This window comes from Callorhinus ursinus, unplaced genomic scaffold, assembly GCF_003265705.2.
Source record: "Callorhinus ursinus isolate GAN/ISIS: 27379988/994484 unplaced genomic scaffold, GSC_fseal_2.0 scaffold47, whole genome shotgun sequence".
Lineage (NCBI taxonomy): Eukaryota > Metazoa > Chordata > Mammalia > Carnivora > Otariidae > Callorhinus > Callorhinus ursinus.
The window spans coordinates 2930975-2946308 of NW_027397109.1; positions in this window are offsets into that span (position 1 = coordinate 2930975).

Below are 15334 nucleotides of genomic sequence, written 5' to 3' on the forward strand. Positions count from 1 at the left end.
TTGAGTTCGTAGGTGTTCAGAATGGTTTGATCCCTATTCAGCTGAATTCCTGAGACCAGACGAAATCTAGGGCTCCTACTCCTCCGCCATCTTGCTCCGCCCCCATCATACTCTACATCTTAAGAGGATGAATCTTACTCTATGTAAATTACACCTCAACAAGCCTGACTTTCACATGGTTTGCAACCTTTCCTCAGTTGCTGTGCTGTTGGTCTTTACTGAATCTGTCATTGTTATTGGTTGGGTTATGTAATGGGAGAAAAGACCAGGGAGAATTCTCCAAATGGAGCATGAGAGGCACAGTGGAAAAAGAGAAAGGGGTGACGTGGAAGCAAAAAGTAGGAAGAGAAGAGATGAGACACAGTGAGGCTAAGCACCAGAGGATGAGGGGATTTCTGAAGAGCAAAAGAGACTTAAGTAGAGTCACAAAGAGTAACTTTGGGGAGAGAATGAGTATTGAGAATTTTTAGGAAGTGTTACCATGTGCAGCTGAATGAGCTCTTTTTCATCATTATGACTACAAAGAAAGTTTTAGTTAAAATCTTCCTTCCTCATCAAGGTTTTTGAAGTCAGACATAATGTTTATTTTGTACCTAAGGCTGAGCAGAGCCTTAAAGAGGAAGCGGGACCCTGTTTTGCTTAGGTTTCATATTTATCAATTTGTTTACATGCCTACTTCCTCCACAGAGCAGGGATCAGAGCTGGTGAATTGTACTATTTGCTTTCCCTCCTCCCTGCTTCTGGGATCTAAACCGAAGTGCACAGGCTTTTCCATTTCACACAGTTATGGCCTTAACATCTGGGATATATTAATCCCAGTAAAATAAGCACGTGATGCCATGGGAACAAATTCTGTGTGTACTCCCACATAACCTTGCATAGCTGCATAACAACATTTTATCTCTCTTAGAGAGCCCTCCTATGAAATAAGACTAACATGCGTTGTCTTGTCCTATACATCAGAGTACAAACAAATTTGGCTTTTGATTTTACACAATAATTAAGACCATGCTTCCTGAGTGTCCAAAGGTGAGTTTGACGTTGCAGCCAATATTACAAAGGCTGGATATTTCAGTGGTACCAAGGTCCCATGTTGTTTTCTATTTATGCGTGTAATCAGAGACTGGAAACATTACTCTCTGCTCCAATACCACTTAGTGGGAAGAAGCATGCATTTCATATTTTATAGAGAATCCATAGGAGATTAAATAAAGAATTATATCATCAAAGAAATAATGGTTCATTCCAGAGAATATAATGTCCAAACATTTTAACCTACCCACATTTTGACTTTTTTTTTTTTCTTAACGTGTAAGAACATGATGGCATCTGAAAAACAACCTTACAAATGGTTGTTTCTTTAGGAGCTGCATCTGAGTGGGGACAGGCACAGATGTCTTTATTAGGCTCTAGTCTAAGTAGCTTCCCTCGAGGGGACCCTGGCGGGTAAGTATTAAAACAGGCTGATGCCTAATCTGTGCGAATCTCTGTGCTCATTAAGGTGCTCATTAGCAGTGGGTGACCTCATAAGGAGAGACGTGGTATTGCGATTTCTCTCGTTCTTAGGCTCTGTGTTTACTCTAGGGGTAAGCATGTGGGCTTTCAGATACCCACCCTGAAGACGCACTATTGTTCACGCACAGATCATGAGAACATGTCCACTGAACCTCTCTCTTTGACCTGCAGTTTCCAGATGAGGAAAATAATTAGAAGGCATTTCCATATGTGGCGTTTTGATTTGCAACTATTCTTGTTTTCACTAAAGCACTTTCCTGGGCAAAACTGCTGTATGAACAGCACAGAATTTTTCAAGTTTTGAATTTCATTCATGTGTTTATTGTGGAAAAAAATGAAGTTAGGAAGATTTTTTTTTTTAATTACTACAATTCTCCTTCTAAAAAGCATTTGTCTGCTTTGAGCTCTAGCCTTTACAGGTATGACTTCTGCCATAATTTAGGTCAAACGAAGGGAAACCCAACAGCATTGTTCTGGACTGTAATGGAAATGTTAAATCTATGCTGTAACAAGTGGCAGAAATTGAAAAGTTGACTTGCTTTTCTTTGCCAAAAGCAGTTTGATTTTTGTGAGGGCTACCATAATGGAGTTTTTTTTTTCCTTTTTTCTGTAAAAATTGAGTTTTTTTCTCTCTCTCTCTCTCCACACACACACACACACACACACACACACACACACACACACACACTTTGGCAATAGCTCTGAATCTTACCTTAACTGTCATCATGTCAGTTTTTTAATCAGAAGCAAATGCTATACAATTCAACATGCACTGTTTTTATGTGATTTCATACTGAATGAAATAATGATAACACTTTTCATTAAAGTGCACTGCTCATGTAACTACTTAAAACTGGATTAGAATCAGGAACTAGAGTTCAGGATCATCTCTGCTGTGTTGGTAACAAAAACAGTCAGAGAAAAAAAAAGAAGCACCAAATGTTGGACTTTCTTCCAATCTATGACTGCATTGCCATTTCTTCTACATTCATTTGGGAAATTAAAAACAGAAAACTCATTTGAAACACTTTTTTTAAATAAGAGAATCCATTACGAACTCAGTGACTTTGCATATTTTCGCTGATTTTATGTCCACCTACACAGCAAAGTACTTTTTGTGACTCACTTGGGGGAAAAATAGCCTTGACCCTCGCTTTGAGTCACTTGCTTAATAGAAACTGGCTCAGGAATACTGTAAATGTGGTTAAGCCACAAGTTAATTAAGTTTGACACCATTGCTGGGAGTTGGCAAGGGTGAAGAGAATTATAAAGTTAGTACTTTGACACCAGGGAGATTTCTTTTTGTTAAAATATATATATATAAAAGTTGTAACCTTACATTACAGAATTCATTTACATAGAACCAAGAGAAGTTTGTTTAAAATCTTAGTTCTTCACACCTCTCTGATCTTCTGTACACATCCTCATTGCAATCCATTCCCTGGCTTTTTGCATCAAAAACAAATATTTAAAAAGACACACACACACACACACACACACAACACACACACACACACACACATTCAGGCAGCAATGTACCAAAAGGAGACTGTCCAAATCTTCCCTGGAATATGCCATAAAACGTCCTCAAAATTGGAAAACAGCATGTATTACCCCATAAATAAAACACAAGGATGTGATTTTAAATGAGCAAACCAGAGAAAGCTATAAAATGCATCTGAGGAGTTTGGGGAATTTTCAGATAAAATTAGTAAATCCCATTCAAGCACAAGAGATTGAAATGGTGTTTTGAAGTTGTGAGTCTGTGGTAGTGAAGTAAGTCATCTTCTAAAAAACATCCTTCCCCATCATAGGAGATGTAAAATATGCCTCGGTAGAGTTATGTATATAGAAAAGTGAAAGTCTCCCCCTTATGCTAGTGGTAGATTGGGAAATACACTGTCTGTGGCAATGGAAGGGAGGGCGCGCTGTTTTGGAACAAACGTCTCCCACCCACAGGGCTTTGCGATAATTTACAAAGGGCATATGGGGCTCCCCGAGAGGCAGCAGGGGGTGTGCCTTTCAGGCCCCTGCTCCTGTGGCCCATTCACTTCTTTCCCAGTGGGCATTTCTCCTCAGTTAGATTCAGGACACAAGTCTCAGCAAGGACAGGGATTTTGAAATAAGGACTTAAACACGAATAAAGGGATTTGGTGAAAAAAAAGAGAGAGAGAGAGAGACTAAACTCCTCTATGATATGCACCCACAGGTTAATTTACTCAGATGGATGGGTCAGCGAAAGAGCGCAGTGCTGTGCAACAAACAGACCCCAGTACAGTTTGGCTTTGGTCAATGCTAGCAAGCCCATCTCAAAAAGTGAAGATCTACAATTCCTCATCTGTAACCCCAAACTCTCCAAAGTTTTATTTCTCCATCATTTCTTTGGTGACAGAACTTGATGCATACCACCATGATGCTATTGGTGCAGTTTCTATTTCTCCTCCTCAGTGTGACCAGCCATATATTTCAGCCAGAAATATTGTGGTGGATAATGGTGAGGAGGTGGGGGCTGCCTAGATCACACTGAGAACATCAGATAATGTACCTTTCCAAAGTCCAAAAAGTGACTTTTTTCAAAAATTCCTATAGTCCTTGATTTGATCTGTTGATTTCTTAGTCTGCTTTTCTGCTTTTCGAACCAGGCCTTTTCTCAAGTGATCTACCCTCACCAGACCACTTTCTTTCTTTCTTTTATTTTTTTAAGATTTTATTCATTTATTTGAGAGAGAGAGAATGAGAGAGAGAGCACATGACAGGGGAGAGGGTCAGAGGGAGAAGCAGACTCCCTGCTGAGCAGGGAGCCCGATGCGGGACTCGATCCAGGGACTCCAGGATCATGACCTGAGCCTAAGGCAGTTGCTTAACCAACTGAGCCACCCAGGCGCCCACCAGACCACTTTCTTAATCCCATGTTAACATTCCCTCCCAGATTTTCAATCTCTCCTTCATCATTGTGAGCTCAGGCTTCACAGATTTTTCTACAGAACTGGTGGTTATTTCCACGTTAGTAGGCCTTTGAGATGCTGGCTTCTGAGGAGGCCCAGTCCTTCAGTTTGGGTGTTGTGAAGGTGGTAGCCTCATGTTTCTTAGAATGGCTTGTTCTTCCCCTGCTATTCTTATGTGAAGAGAAATATAAAAAGGACATAGAGTGAGCTCTGTCTTTTGGTAGCAAGTGCTACTCTTCCAAAGTCCTTCTGATTATTCAATTTTTTTGCAGAGTACTTCCTAGATTATCATAGCAAAGTACTCCTTGGTCCTATACTCTTGGGTTTTATGTTTCACCCACTTGATATCCAATTATAAATGGGCCACATTTTCACTTGTACTAATGTTCCCCCAAACCTTGTAAGGTGGGTGTTATTAAACCCATTTACAAATTTGGTAAACAAAACTCACAGACATTAAGAAAACTTATCTAAATTCCTCCTGTTCAGAGTTTGGTCTGGGGACCAGTGGTATCACCATCACCCAGGCACTTGTTAGAAATGCAGACTCTCAGCCCCCCTTCCAGGCCTGTTCTGCATTTTAACCATATCCCTGGGTGATTCATATATGCCCTCAAGAATCCAGGTCTCAAATTAGGAAACAATCAGTTAAACTGAAATTTTGACAAAAACATCATAAAAGTGAAAAAGACTTATAAAGACACTCAGCATAAAGAGTTATCCTACAAACATGATTTTCAGACTCCTAATTGTTTCAGTGAACCCTTCTGTAGCCTAAAATAACATCTAACACTGCACCAACATTGATAAATGATTGGCAAGTAGAGGATGGTTGATAATGATGAGGCAAATATCTGGTGTGACTGCCCATGGGCCCTTGGAGTGCAGCTGGTGGCTCACTGGGTTGGTGCCTGGCTAATAAGGTCAAAGGTCAGGCTCCCTTCCAGTTGCTCTGCACATGATGAAAAAACCAGAATAAGGGGCTTGATCCTTGAAAATTCTTCTTTCTCTAGATCATCTAAGGAGGGAGATGCAAATCACTTGTGATCCTGGAAACGTGACTTTTCAATCAGAAGATAACTTTTTTCCAATCTGTAAGGTCCGGGAGCAGCACAGAAGAAAGTGTTGTTCTCAGTGGCCCAGTTCCAGAAGGCTCTGGTAGCCTCTGTGCGTGGCCAACACCCCCTCTGACCTTTTGCTGTTTCTCTTCCACTTGCATCTGTGCATCTTTGACTCTGATTCCCCAGCCAGGCAATCTGTAAGCCCTGCACTTAGGAATTCCAGTGTAATGCTTGAAACACTGACCTGTACCCTATTTACACCCACTCTTTAACTGTGTCGATGTTATTGCTCTGCCGAGCCATGGTGCACCCCCTTCCCCACCATTACACAGGAGAAAAATGGGACTCAGGTTTAGCGACCAAAGTCACATGAGTTTAAATGGCAGAGATGGAGTCAAAGTCCAGTTCTATTTGACAACAATTTGAAACTATCATTTCAGATCTCACGCAACAGCCAGAATCAATCACCAATCAGGAGACTCTTCCTACTAGAAAAGAACATTACAGTAAAAAGTTATTTTGATGAAGGATTCTGTGGTGTGTATTTGAAACTCTTGAGAGCATCTGGAAAGTGTTACCCGTTCAAAGACACCATCTCCCCTGGGGTAGAAAACTGGTGTCCTTAGGGCTGAATGTAGACCACAGGTTTGGTTGGTCCATTGTTAAATTCCATTGTTGTTGTTGTTATTTATTATTATTGTAATTGCTATTGTTATTCTTTTATTTTCAATACCTTTAGGCATGGCAGGTCTTTCCAGCTGCCTCAGGCACCACCCATCTTTACTGTTTTATACTTTCCTGGTTCATAATTTCCTAACTGTCTGTCACCTGGTTGATCCCACCCAGATATTTAAATTTATCACTGCTGATTTCTATTTTACTAACCGAAGCACCGTACTATTTCTCAGATATGTTCATCCTTACAACTGCAAGTGCTGTATTTCCCAAAAGCAAAACAAAACAAACTAAAAGAACAAAAGAATTTCTCAAAAAATACTATCGGTATTTATTTGTTTTCATTTCCTGCTCTTTAATATTTCTCCACCTTCTAATGTAATCATATACCCTTCACATGGCTTATGGGGACACATGCTTAAATAGCTTTCAACAGTGATCACCAATTTCAGACTGTGGGAAAGCTACGGTACATATGGCATCATTCACATCTTTTTGTTCCTCCCTCTGAAGATGAAACATTGCAATTTGTCTCAGCTCAGCTGGGTGGGATTTGTCCAATATCAGCTAGAATATACAGGCTATATGCTGGGGTAACTCATAGTCCTGAAATCTCAGTGGCTTGAAGCAACTAACAGATTCTCTACTCTTAGAAGACCCATATTGACTGAGCACTACCACCTCAACTGTGGTGGGTCATCACACGGGAAGGAAAAGCTCTCTGCAGGCCTGGCTCTGGCAGGAAAATGCTTGATCCGGAAGTGATGCCCATCACTCTGCTCACAGCTCATTGGCTAGAACTTTTCACCTGGCCCACTGATTCACGAGGGGGCCCAGAATTTCACTCCTACCATGGTCCTCGGAGGCAGAGTTCTCTGTTCTGTTTACCTCTCTCTTTTACCATTTTATATTCCTTTTTCTTGAAGGATTTTTTTTTTCCCTGAAGTTCATTGACACTTCTTTTTGCCTGGACCTCCAAATGATCCCTAAACCATTGTGGCACCAGGGAACAAAATTCTGAAATGAAAGCAATTTAACCAGAGTACACTATACTTCCTATTAGATGGAGGCTATTATGGATCAGCTATGTCATAAGAAAATCTACTATTATGATACAATTTCTTTCCTTCATTACTCAGAGACAGTGGTCTTATTTAATTACCCATTTTGTAGAAGTCAATGTGTGGTGATTCTTTGGGGATAGTTATTTTGCTATAATACATCTGAAAGTATCTGGTACCATTCTTTATGAGCAGAAATGAAAGAGATCTACCCATTTAACAAAGAAGCAAAACATTGTTTTAAAATGAAAACATCTTGTTTCATTTCAATTTATATAACTGGATTTATAATATTCATTTTGCAACACTTTTTTTTTTTCTGGACTCAGTAGTCCTTGAGCCTGTAGAACTTGGTTGTACATCAGATTTCCACCGAATTCTCTCAATGTAGGTTTCTATTTTTTTTTTTCAGGATAGCACCCAGCATCCCCAAATTGATCAAAATGTATCTGATGCGGTTAAGAAGTCATGTTGCAAAGGAGAAGAAGACTTATCTTTATATTTCCTACTTTAACTCCCAATTTACTATCTCTCTTCTTTTCCCTTAATCACGTCATTTTATTTAAAAAAAAATGTTAGGAGCCATAAAAACAACCATTCATTCAGGTCATCTAGCCTATTATTAGCAACTCTGGGACAAAATACACATCTGATTTACTGAGGCTCCTCAGCTATTGCAAAAGCCTCTTAGACGTTTCGGCAAGAGACTGTATTCCCATCCCGTTCGTTCAAAGCCAGCCTGCTTTTAGCCCGACTAGGGACAGAGAACATGCCCAGGAGAACGTGGCAAGCTCTCGATGTCAACATGATAAGCCTGTAAAATTATATGGCTTCCAATAATGTGGTTTTATCTAAGCAATGGATGGAAACCAGTGGTGCAGAAACTCAGAAAGTCCCTCTCGTAATGCTTGTATAGCCAGATGGGGCAGGGACGACTGGTCACTCGCTCCAGCAGGCCACTCCTCTTGAAGCTTGTCAAGCGGCAGGCAGCTCGCGGGGGTCTGTGAAGTCATTCCAGAAAGCTCACCATGGGAACCGAGGGAGAGCTCTGGGCTTTAAGGACATCCACAGCTGTGAAGATAATAATAAAATGTGGCTAGTGTGGTGTCAACTACACCTTGGCTCTTTTGTCTTCTTTCCCTGCTCATATAATTTTGTATCCTTGTGCGAATCGCCTCATTAGGGAAAGAGACTCAAAATTGGGGTCAGAGTATTTAAACCTGACCTGTGCAGAGGCCAGACAAGGCCGGGGCCCACCGAGGTTTCACTTCAGAGCCCCAGACCACCCCCGAGGTGACACCAATTCAAGCCTCATTTTATAAAGGCCTTATTAATTATTGTCCTTATAAGAAGGAGAAGCAGCCTTATAAAGAAATGTGTCATTCTCAGAGTAGGAGTGGGCAGACAAAAAAAGGAAGAGAGAGGGAGAGGGAGAGAGAGAGAGAAAGGAACAGAAGATCAAAAGGGAGCTTTTTTTTCCCTTTTGCTTTTCATGCCTCCAAACCTCAAAGGAGGTGGGGGCACAATCAGGCTCAGGGGTCTCGTGTGCTTTCTGGCAATTAGACTCAGCTGATGGGCTGAAAGGGTTTGAATGGCAGGGTTCAAGGCCCTTCTCCCGAGCTGCAGACAACAGGCTTTTCCAAAGCAGCAGACACCATCGAAATCATTTCAAATGGAGACTTACAGAGAGGATTCATTAATTCACTGGCCTAAACAATTACAGGAACATATAATGTCTCTATAAACACTTTGATAAAGACTGTCATCTTAGACCTTCATTTTCCCTATTTTATCAGAGAGTTTTAATGCCACGTTGGAAAGGCATCTTTTATTTCTCCAATTACTAAATTATAAACCCTTTTGCTGAAAATCATCCACCCCCAAATAGTTGAATATTTCATTTTTAACATTAGGCTGCCAAATGCAAAAGAAAAAAAATATATGTGTGTGTGTGTGTGTGTGTGTGTGTATATATATATTCATATATATATATACATGAATCTTCCACCCTCAAATCTATAAAGCTGTAGTTGTCATCTGGCTCAAGCAAAGCAAATTTGCTTTCCGGTTTGATCATTCTTCCACAACCTTTTTATAATACTCAGTTTCTCCTTATTTCTTTAATTTTTAATGGATAGAGAAAATAAAGTTTATGGTCAATTTCGCCGACGTTAACTAATCAGAGGGAGAGTGAATGTAACAATCGGGTATGGTGTGTGTGTTTAGTGGGGGGTGGTTAGTGATTTTTGTATTTTGGGGTATTACCTAGATTTAAAAATATAAATAACACCCCCCCAAAATAAGCCTAGGAGCTATTTGGCCTTAAGGGACGGCTGGACGTTTGGAGGAGAGAAAACCCAAGTGCTGGGGCTCCAGCATGCACAGCAAGAATGAATGAGGCTGAATCTCAAGGACTCTACTCCCCCAGCGTAAGGGGGTCACAATGAGTGTGGTGGGTTTGGTCACTACCCAAATGAGAGAGAATTTGCAAAAGAGCACAATTAACCGGCCTTTCAAAAGAGGGGGCCGGTGTTTAAAACTGTCTGTGAACCGAGATCCACTTTTGTAGCTCCAGTTTTATTTTCTCTGCAGGTTTTTCACCTATAATACCTGGTAGGCTTTGATTTTTAGGTGGAGCTGACCTCTTGCGCAGCACCCGTGAGCAGAAATAGCTGCTCCTCTTTGCTCGTCAGCACGGAGAAAATGTTTATACGTGTGTGATCGCATTGGGCTGCTCAGCAGGGCAAGGGTTAACTACTTACATACTGTCGACCCCTTTCAAGCAGGGACTGAGAACTGCTGCTTCTAGGCAACCACGTCAAGCACTTGAGGGCTTTGGTAATCACTGATGACAAAGTAATAATAAAAAGAAATATGGCTGCTCTTAGAGCATCTTTCATCTATGTACAGTGGGGCACTTGTTGCACAAAAGGCCAGTACTTTGTGTGAAATATTTGGAAACTGAGGTAGCTGGTCCGTTTGCCTTTGCCAGAGGCACCCAAGCTGACTGGAAAGCGGACCCAAAGCACTTGACTTGTCCACCCCACTTGGGTGGGAGGACCCATCTTGATTCACAGGAAGATGGCGCCCACTTTGGCCTCTCCTCGACTGCTGGTGTGTCCTTGGGGGCCAAGAGGGAAAGCCAAGCAGGTATGGCTATTCAGATAGGCACAGTCATAGGTTTCACAAAGAGCATCTTGCCTGACACATGATACCCTCCAGGTCTGGACAAATGCACATCCTAAGAAATAGGGTGGTATTAAGAAACTCCCTGGATGAAGTAAGTTTGCTATATAAGCTTGACTTTTGTGGTGTTTGAGACAGGAGGTTGCAAGGATTGCCATGGAAATATAAGTCTAGGAGTTTTTGGTATAGTCCCCTGAGGTCATCCCACCATAAATACTACATTGTCAAGAAACAGATAAAGACTGGTGTACATGGTTTTGATGAATGAGATTTTATTTTTATGCAAATGGTTCACAGGTTGCTCTTCTCAGGGTGGGTGAAAGAATTTTAAAAGAGGGCATAGTTTAGGGCGCCTGGGTGGCTCAGTTGGTTAAGCGACTGCCTTCGGCTCAGGTCATGATCCTGGAGTCCCGGGATCCAGTCCCGCATCGGGCTCCCCGCTCAGCGGGGAGTCTGCTTCTCCCTCTGTCTCTCCCCCCTCTCATGCTCTCTCTCTCTCTCTCTCTCTCTCTCTCTCTCTCATTCTCTCTCTCAAATAAATAAATAAATAAAATCTTAAAAAAAAAAGAGGGCATAGTTTAATCTGGGATTCACGGTTGTTTCATTCTCTGCTGCAGATCATGAGATCCTTAGTCTCAAGGCGAGTGGCTGAGGGGAGAAAGGCCACCCCCACTGGCCCCCCCGGTGCCTGGCAGAGGGAAGGTGACTAACATTTGCTGAGGGCTATGTGCTGACTAGCTTTCTAACTGAATCCCCTCCCTTACAGATGAGGAAGTGAGATTGAGGGAGGTGTCATCCTTTACCCAAGTTTGCAAAGCTGGGAATGCCACCCAGGTCTTCACCTGGCTCTGTCTCCCTCCAGGGTGTAAGTTTTTACCACTTTACTCATTCACTTGTTTATTAATTTCTTCAGGCTCAAGTCCATCCTCTCCTTCGTTAATTCAAAACATGTCTGACAACCAAATGCCCACGGACCAATGAATGGATAATCAAAATGTTGTGTGTACATACAATGGGATATAATTTAACCTTAAAAAGGAAGGGAATTCAGACATAGGCTGCAATGTGGACTCATCCTGAGAATTTTCTGCTAAATGAAATAAGCCAGACACAAAAGGACAGGTACCGTATGATTCCACTTATCTGAGATCCTAGAGTCGTCGGATTCATAGAGATGGAAAGTAGAATGGTGATTGGCAGGAGCAGGGGGTGAGGGGACGGGGAGCTCAAGTTTGCACAGGTACAGAGTTTCAGTTTTTTCAGATGAAAAGAGTTCTGGAGATGGATGGTAGTGATGGTTGTATAATATTGTGTTAAAATGGTAGATTTTATGGTATATATATATTTTATAATTTAAGAAAAAATGGTTTGAAAAACTATTATATTCTATATATTGCACTAGTCCCAGAGAATATGGGGGCTGAATATAAAGACCACTTTTACAATTAATTTTTTTTAATGAAGGCATTTTTCCCCCCCCGGCCCACATTTAGCCCAGATTTGTCCTGCAAACAGGCTGTGTCTGAGTTAAGCAAGATGGCATTCACTGTCTAGGTTACAGAGGATGAAAAGACACATATATATTTTTTTCCTGCCTATCCAAAGACAGTGTTAGACTCAATTTTAATTATATTTAGATATATGGGTAGAACTTGCAGAGACTGTAACACTGAATAAAGTAGAGAGATTTCAGTGTCTTCAAATGTATTCTAATTGTTATTCTGGGTATCCATTGTCCTTTTGTTTTGTTGTTGCTTCACTTTATTACAACTGAAGAAGTTGTTCTCATGTAAAATTTAGAAAACTTAAGTCACAACATTGTTGTTAAGACATATAGGTATCTTCTGTCAGTGAAGCAAGCTGATTGCATATTATTTGTAAAAACAATACTGAATTTCCTTTACATTTATCTCTGTTAATTTCTCCTGAATTCTACTTTGATCTACATATAGTCTTCCTTTTGTTTTGTGTCAGTTAAATAGGGAGCTTGCCATAGGGGAGTCTCTCCCTTTTCCCTTTTCCTGGCGTGCCTTTCTCTGAGCACAGGGCTGGGAGATGTCGAGTTGCTGTCTTGCTGTGTGACACACAGGTTCTACTCCAGCATCTGAAATATTAATGCCCAGTGTCAGGTAGCGCATTACCCAAAGAAGCACCAGCCCAGAGATTTGAATTAACATTCTCACTCCTCTCCCCTAGGAGGTTTTGTGGTTGTTCATGTTTTGCTCAAATGTACATATTTTGAAATCCGCCAGGTAGGCTCAAGAATTTAATTTCTACAAGTGCCAAGCTGTGAATTTAAACCTCATCATCTTTATGGCAGAGATGTACATTCTTTATTCATTTCCAGTCGTTCAATGATCTGCTTTCTACAAAATCTTTCTTTTTGCCCTCATGCAAATTGATGTCGAGGGCCAGTTTTGAAGGGGACACAATGGGACATGTGTCGGGCTAATTGAAAAAGGGTCAGGGTTCTAGAGTCCATCCACTTCAGTCTGGTTGACTGCCCCCCAAGATATGTCTGAGCTATTTATGGAAACATCCCCCACTGACCGTGATCTAAAATGTCAAAGGACTGAGTCTCTTGGCAGTCAATCCACTCTTTCTTGGGCACCCCACCATCATCTTCTCTTGGAGATGTAGCACATGACATTGCATGTAGTTAACGTGCACGTTTCCCTCCATGGCTCATGTGCACTTCATTTTGAATAAAATGAAGGCCTTTAGCCTATAAAAGTTTTCTTTACATTTTTCTTCCAGAGAACAACCACTCATCTGTTTTGGCCCCACCCAAATCCTGGGATTCCCAGCCCAGGGCCTGTTTCCACCCTGATAAGTCATCTGCCTTCTTCTCTCAGCTGCTCACTTAACCCTTTAAACTCTGAGGAGAATTCATTATAGCCTAATTTGATAATGAGTGACCACCTCGCTTTGGATTTGGACTGCTACTCAAAGTATAAGATGCATTCTGGCCATTTCTTGATCCCAGTGGAAGACTATTTAGACCTCACTTAGCATGCTAGCATTAATCGTTCATTAACGTTCATTGAGTTCCTCACTGGGGGTCTACCAGAGATGATTCTGTGACACCACTCCCCTCAAGATACTTACAGACAAGTGAGATGCATATGTTCATGTATGGAAAGAGGACTATGAGAAAATAATGATATGAACCAAGTGCCTGGGTAGGTGACCGGCATTTTCCTTTAATTATCTATTTGGATCGTCACTATAGACCAGCAAAATTTATATTTTACCTTCATTTGTGTCATATGATGAAACTGAGTTTCAGAAAGTTTAACTGAATCAGATCTGCTCTCAAAGCCCATGCTTTTCCCACTCTGGCACATCATCTAGGGCCACTCACTGGAGGAGCATCAAGACCCTCATTGTACTAGGTGACATCCTAGATGACTACAAAACAGAGGTCTCCCTGACCACGGTGCTGCTTGGGTCCTGCTCCTGCACATCGTTGTTCTTAGGCTGAAAGTAAACAGCACCCATCAGTTCCAAACTGTAATCACCTGGCAACTTCCACAGGGCCAGACTGGCTTCATTCAAAATTAAATGAAATTCATGGCACGCTTTCTCTTTTCACTCAAAACCAGGGCAGGGTTCATGGTCTCCTGACCATGTGCGTGGGAGGAGCCTACACTTTGCTTTCTAATTAACTCACATCTTTCAACAGACAAGTCATTGAAACATCTCTGGGCTTCAGGACCGGAGTGTGCAAAATGAACCTGAAAATACTTAATGTAGATGGAGACTCTAACGATTGATGTATGATCCAAAATTATAAAAGTAAGATGCAAAGACGAATCAGTCTCCTGCGGGCACCAGAAACTCTTCAGAAAGACTTGAAAATTCCTGTCACAGGAGAAATGTGCTACACCTTTTGTGATAGAAACAGTTTTTATGGATGCTACTCAGCAATCCCTGAGAGAGGCGGTAGGTGTTGGCAGGGAGGGAGTTAACTGAACGTGCCCCACAGCCATCCAGAATTTTCAGCATAAGAGGGTGTTCACTCTGCTGTGAACCCCAATTAAAAATAAAACCCCTAGCTGGGCAAGCCCGCCCCATCCTTAGGATAAACAAGATTTGATTCACTGCAATTGCACCACACTAACTGTGTTGTAGAGTAATACAGTATATATGCCTCCTCTAGGGAGGCACAAAAGAGGCGCCTTAATTATCATCTAGCCAGAAGGATGGGGCATAGTTAACACCTTTCTGGGTGGGCTGAAATTAATGACCCCTTCCCCCCACTATTGCCTACCTCCAAGCCCCTTTATAAATCACTATACAACACAGTAGTTGGTATTCAGATCACAAGAGAGGGCATTTAGTGAAAGCATTTGTCTACAGGGTTTGATCTCTTTTTAATTTTATTCAGATTTACAACTGTGTTATTAAGTAAGATAACTGGATCCTGTCTGAAGTAGATCAGGGCCTTCCCCACTCACATCTGAACATCTGAAGTTAACATTAATTTTCGAGATTGGACGGAATGCTTTTTCCCTAAGTGTTTTTGCGGCTGCCTCCCCGTAGCCACACTGAACCTTTCGTTCTGTGGGGCTGCGTGTGTAGCCTGCCTGCCCACTTCAGGCGAAGAGAGTGGGCTTTGGGGACAAAAAGATCGGACTTGTGAAGTGTGTTGTGGAAGCTTTAAAATTTCACAGATGGTCAAATGGCTGGGGAATTTGCTTTCTCTTTGGGCAAGGAGAGAACTGCCATATTGAATAATGGTATTTGAATTTAATGTAGCATTTTCTTCTCTAAGTCTATGGATGCATATGTTATAGACATTTGCAGGTATATACAACTACATGATATTTAAAAGCATTACCTCCTTAAGCCATGCTTTTGTGGTTCACAAAGTGACGAGGGCAAGATT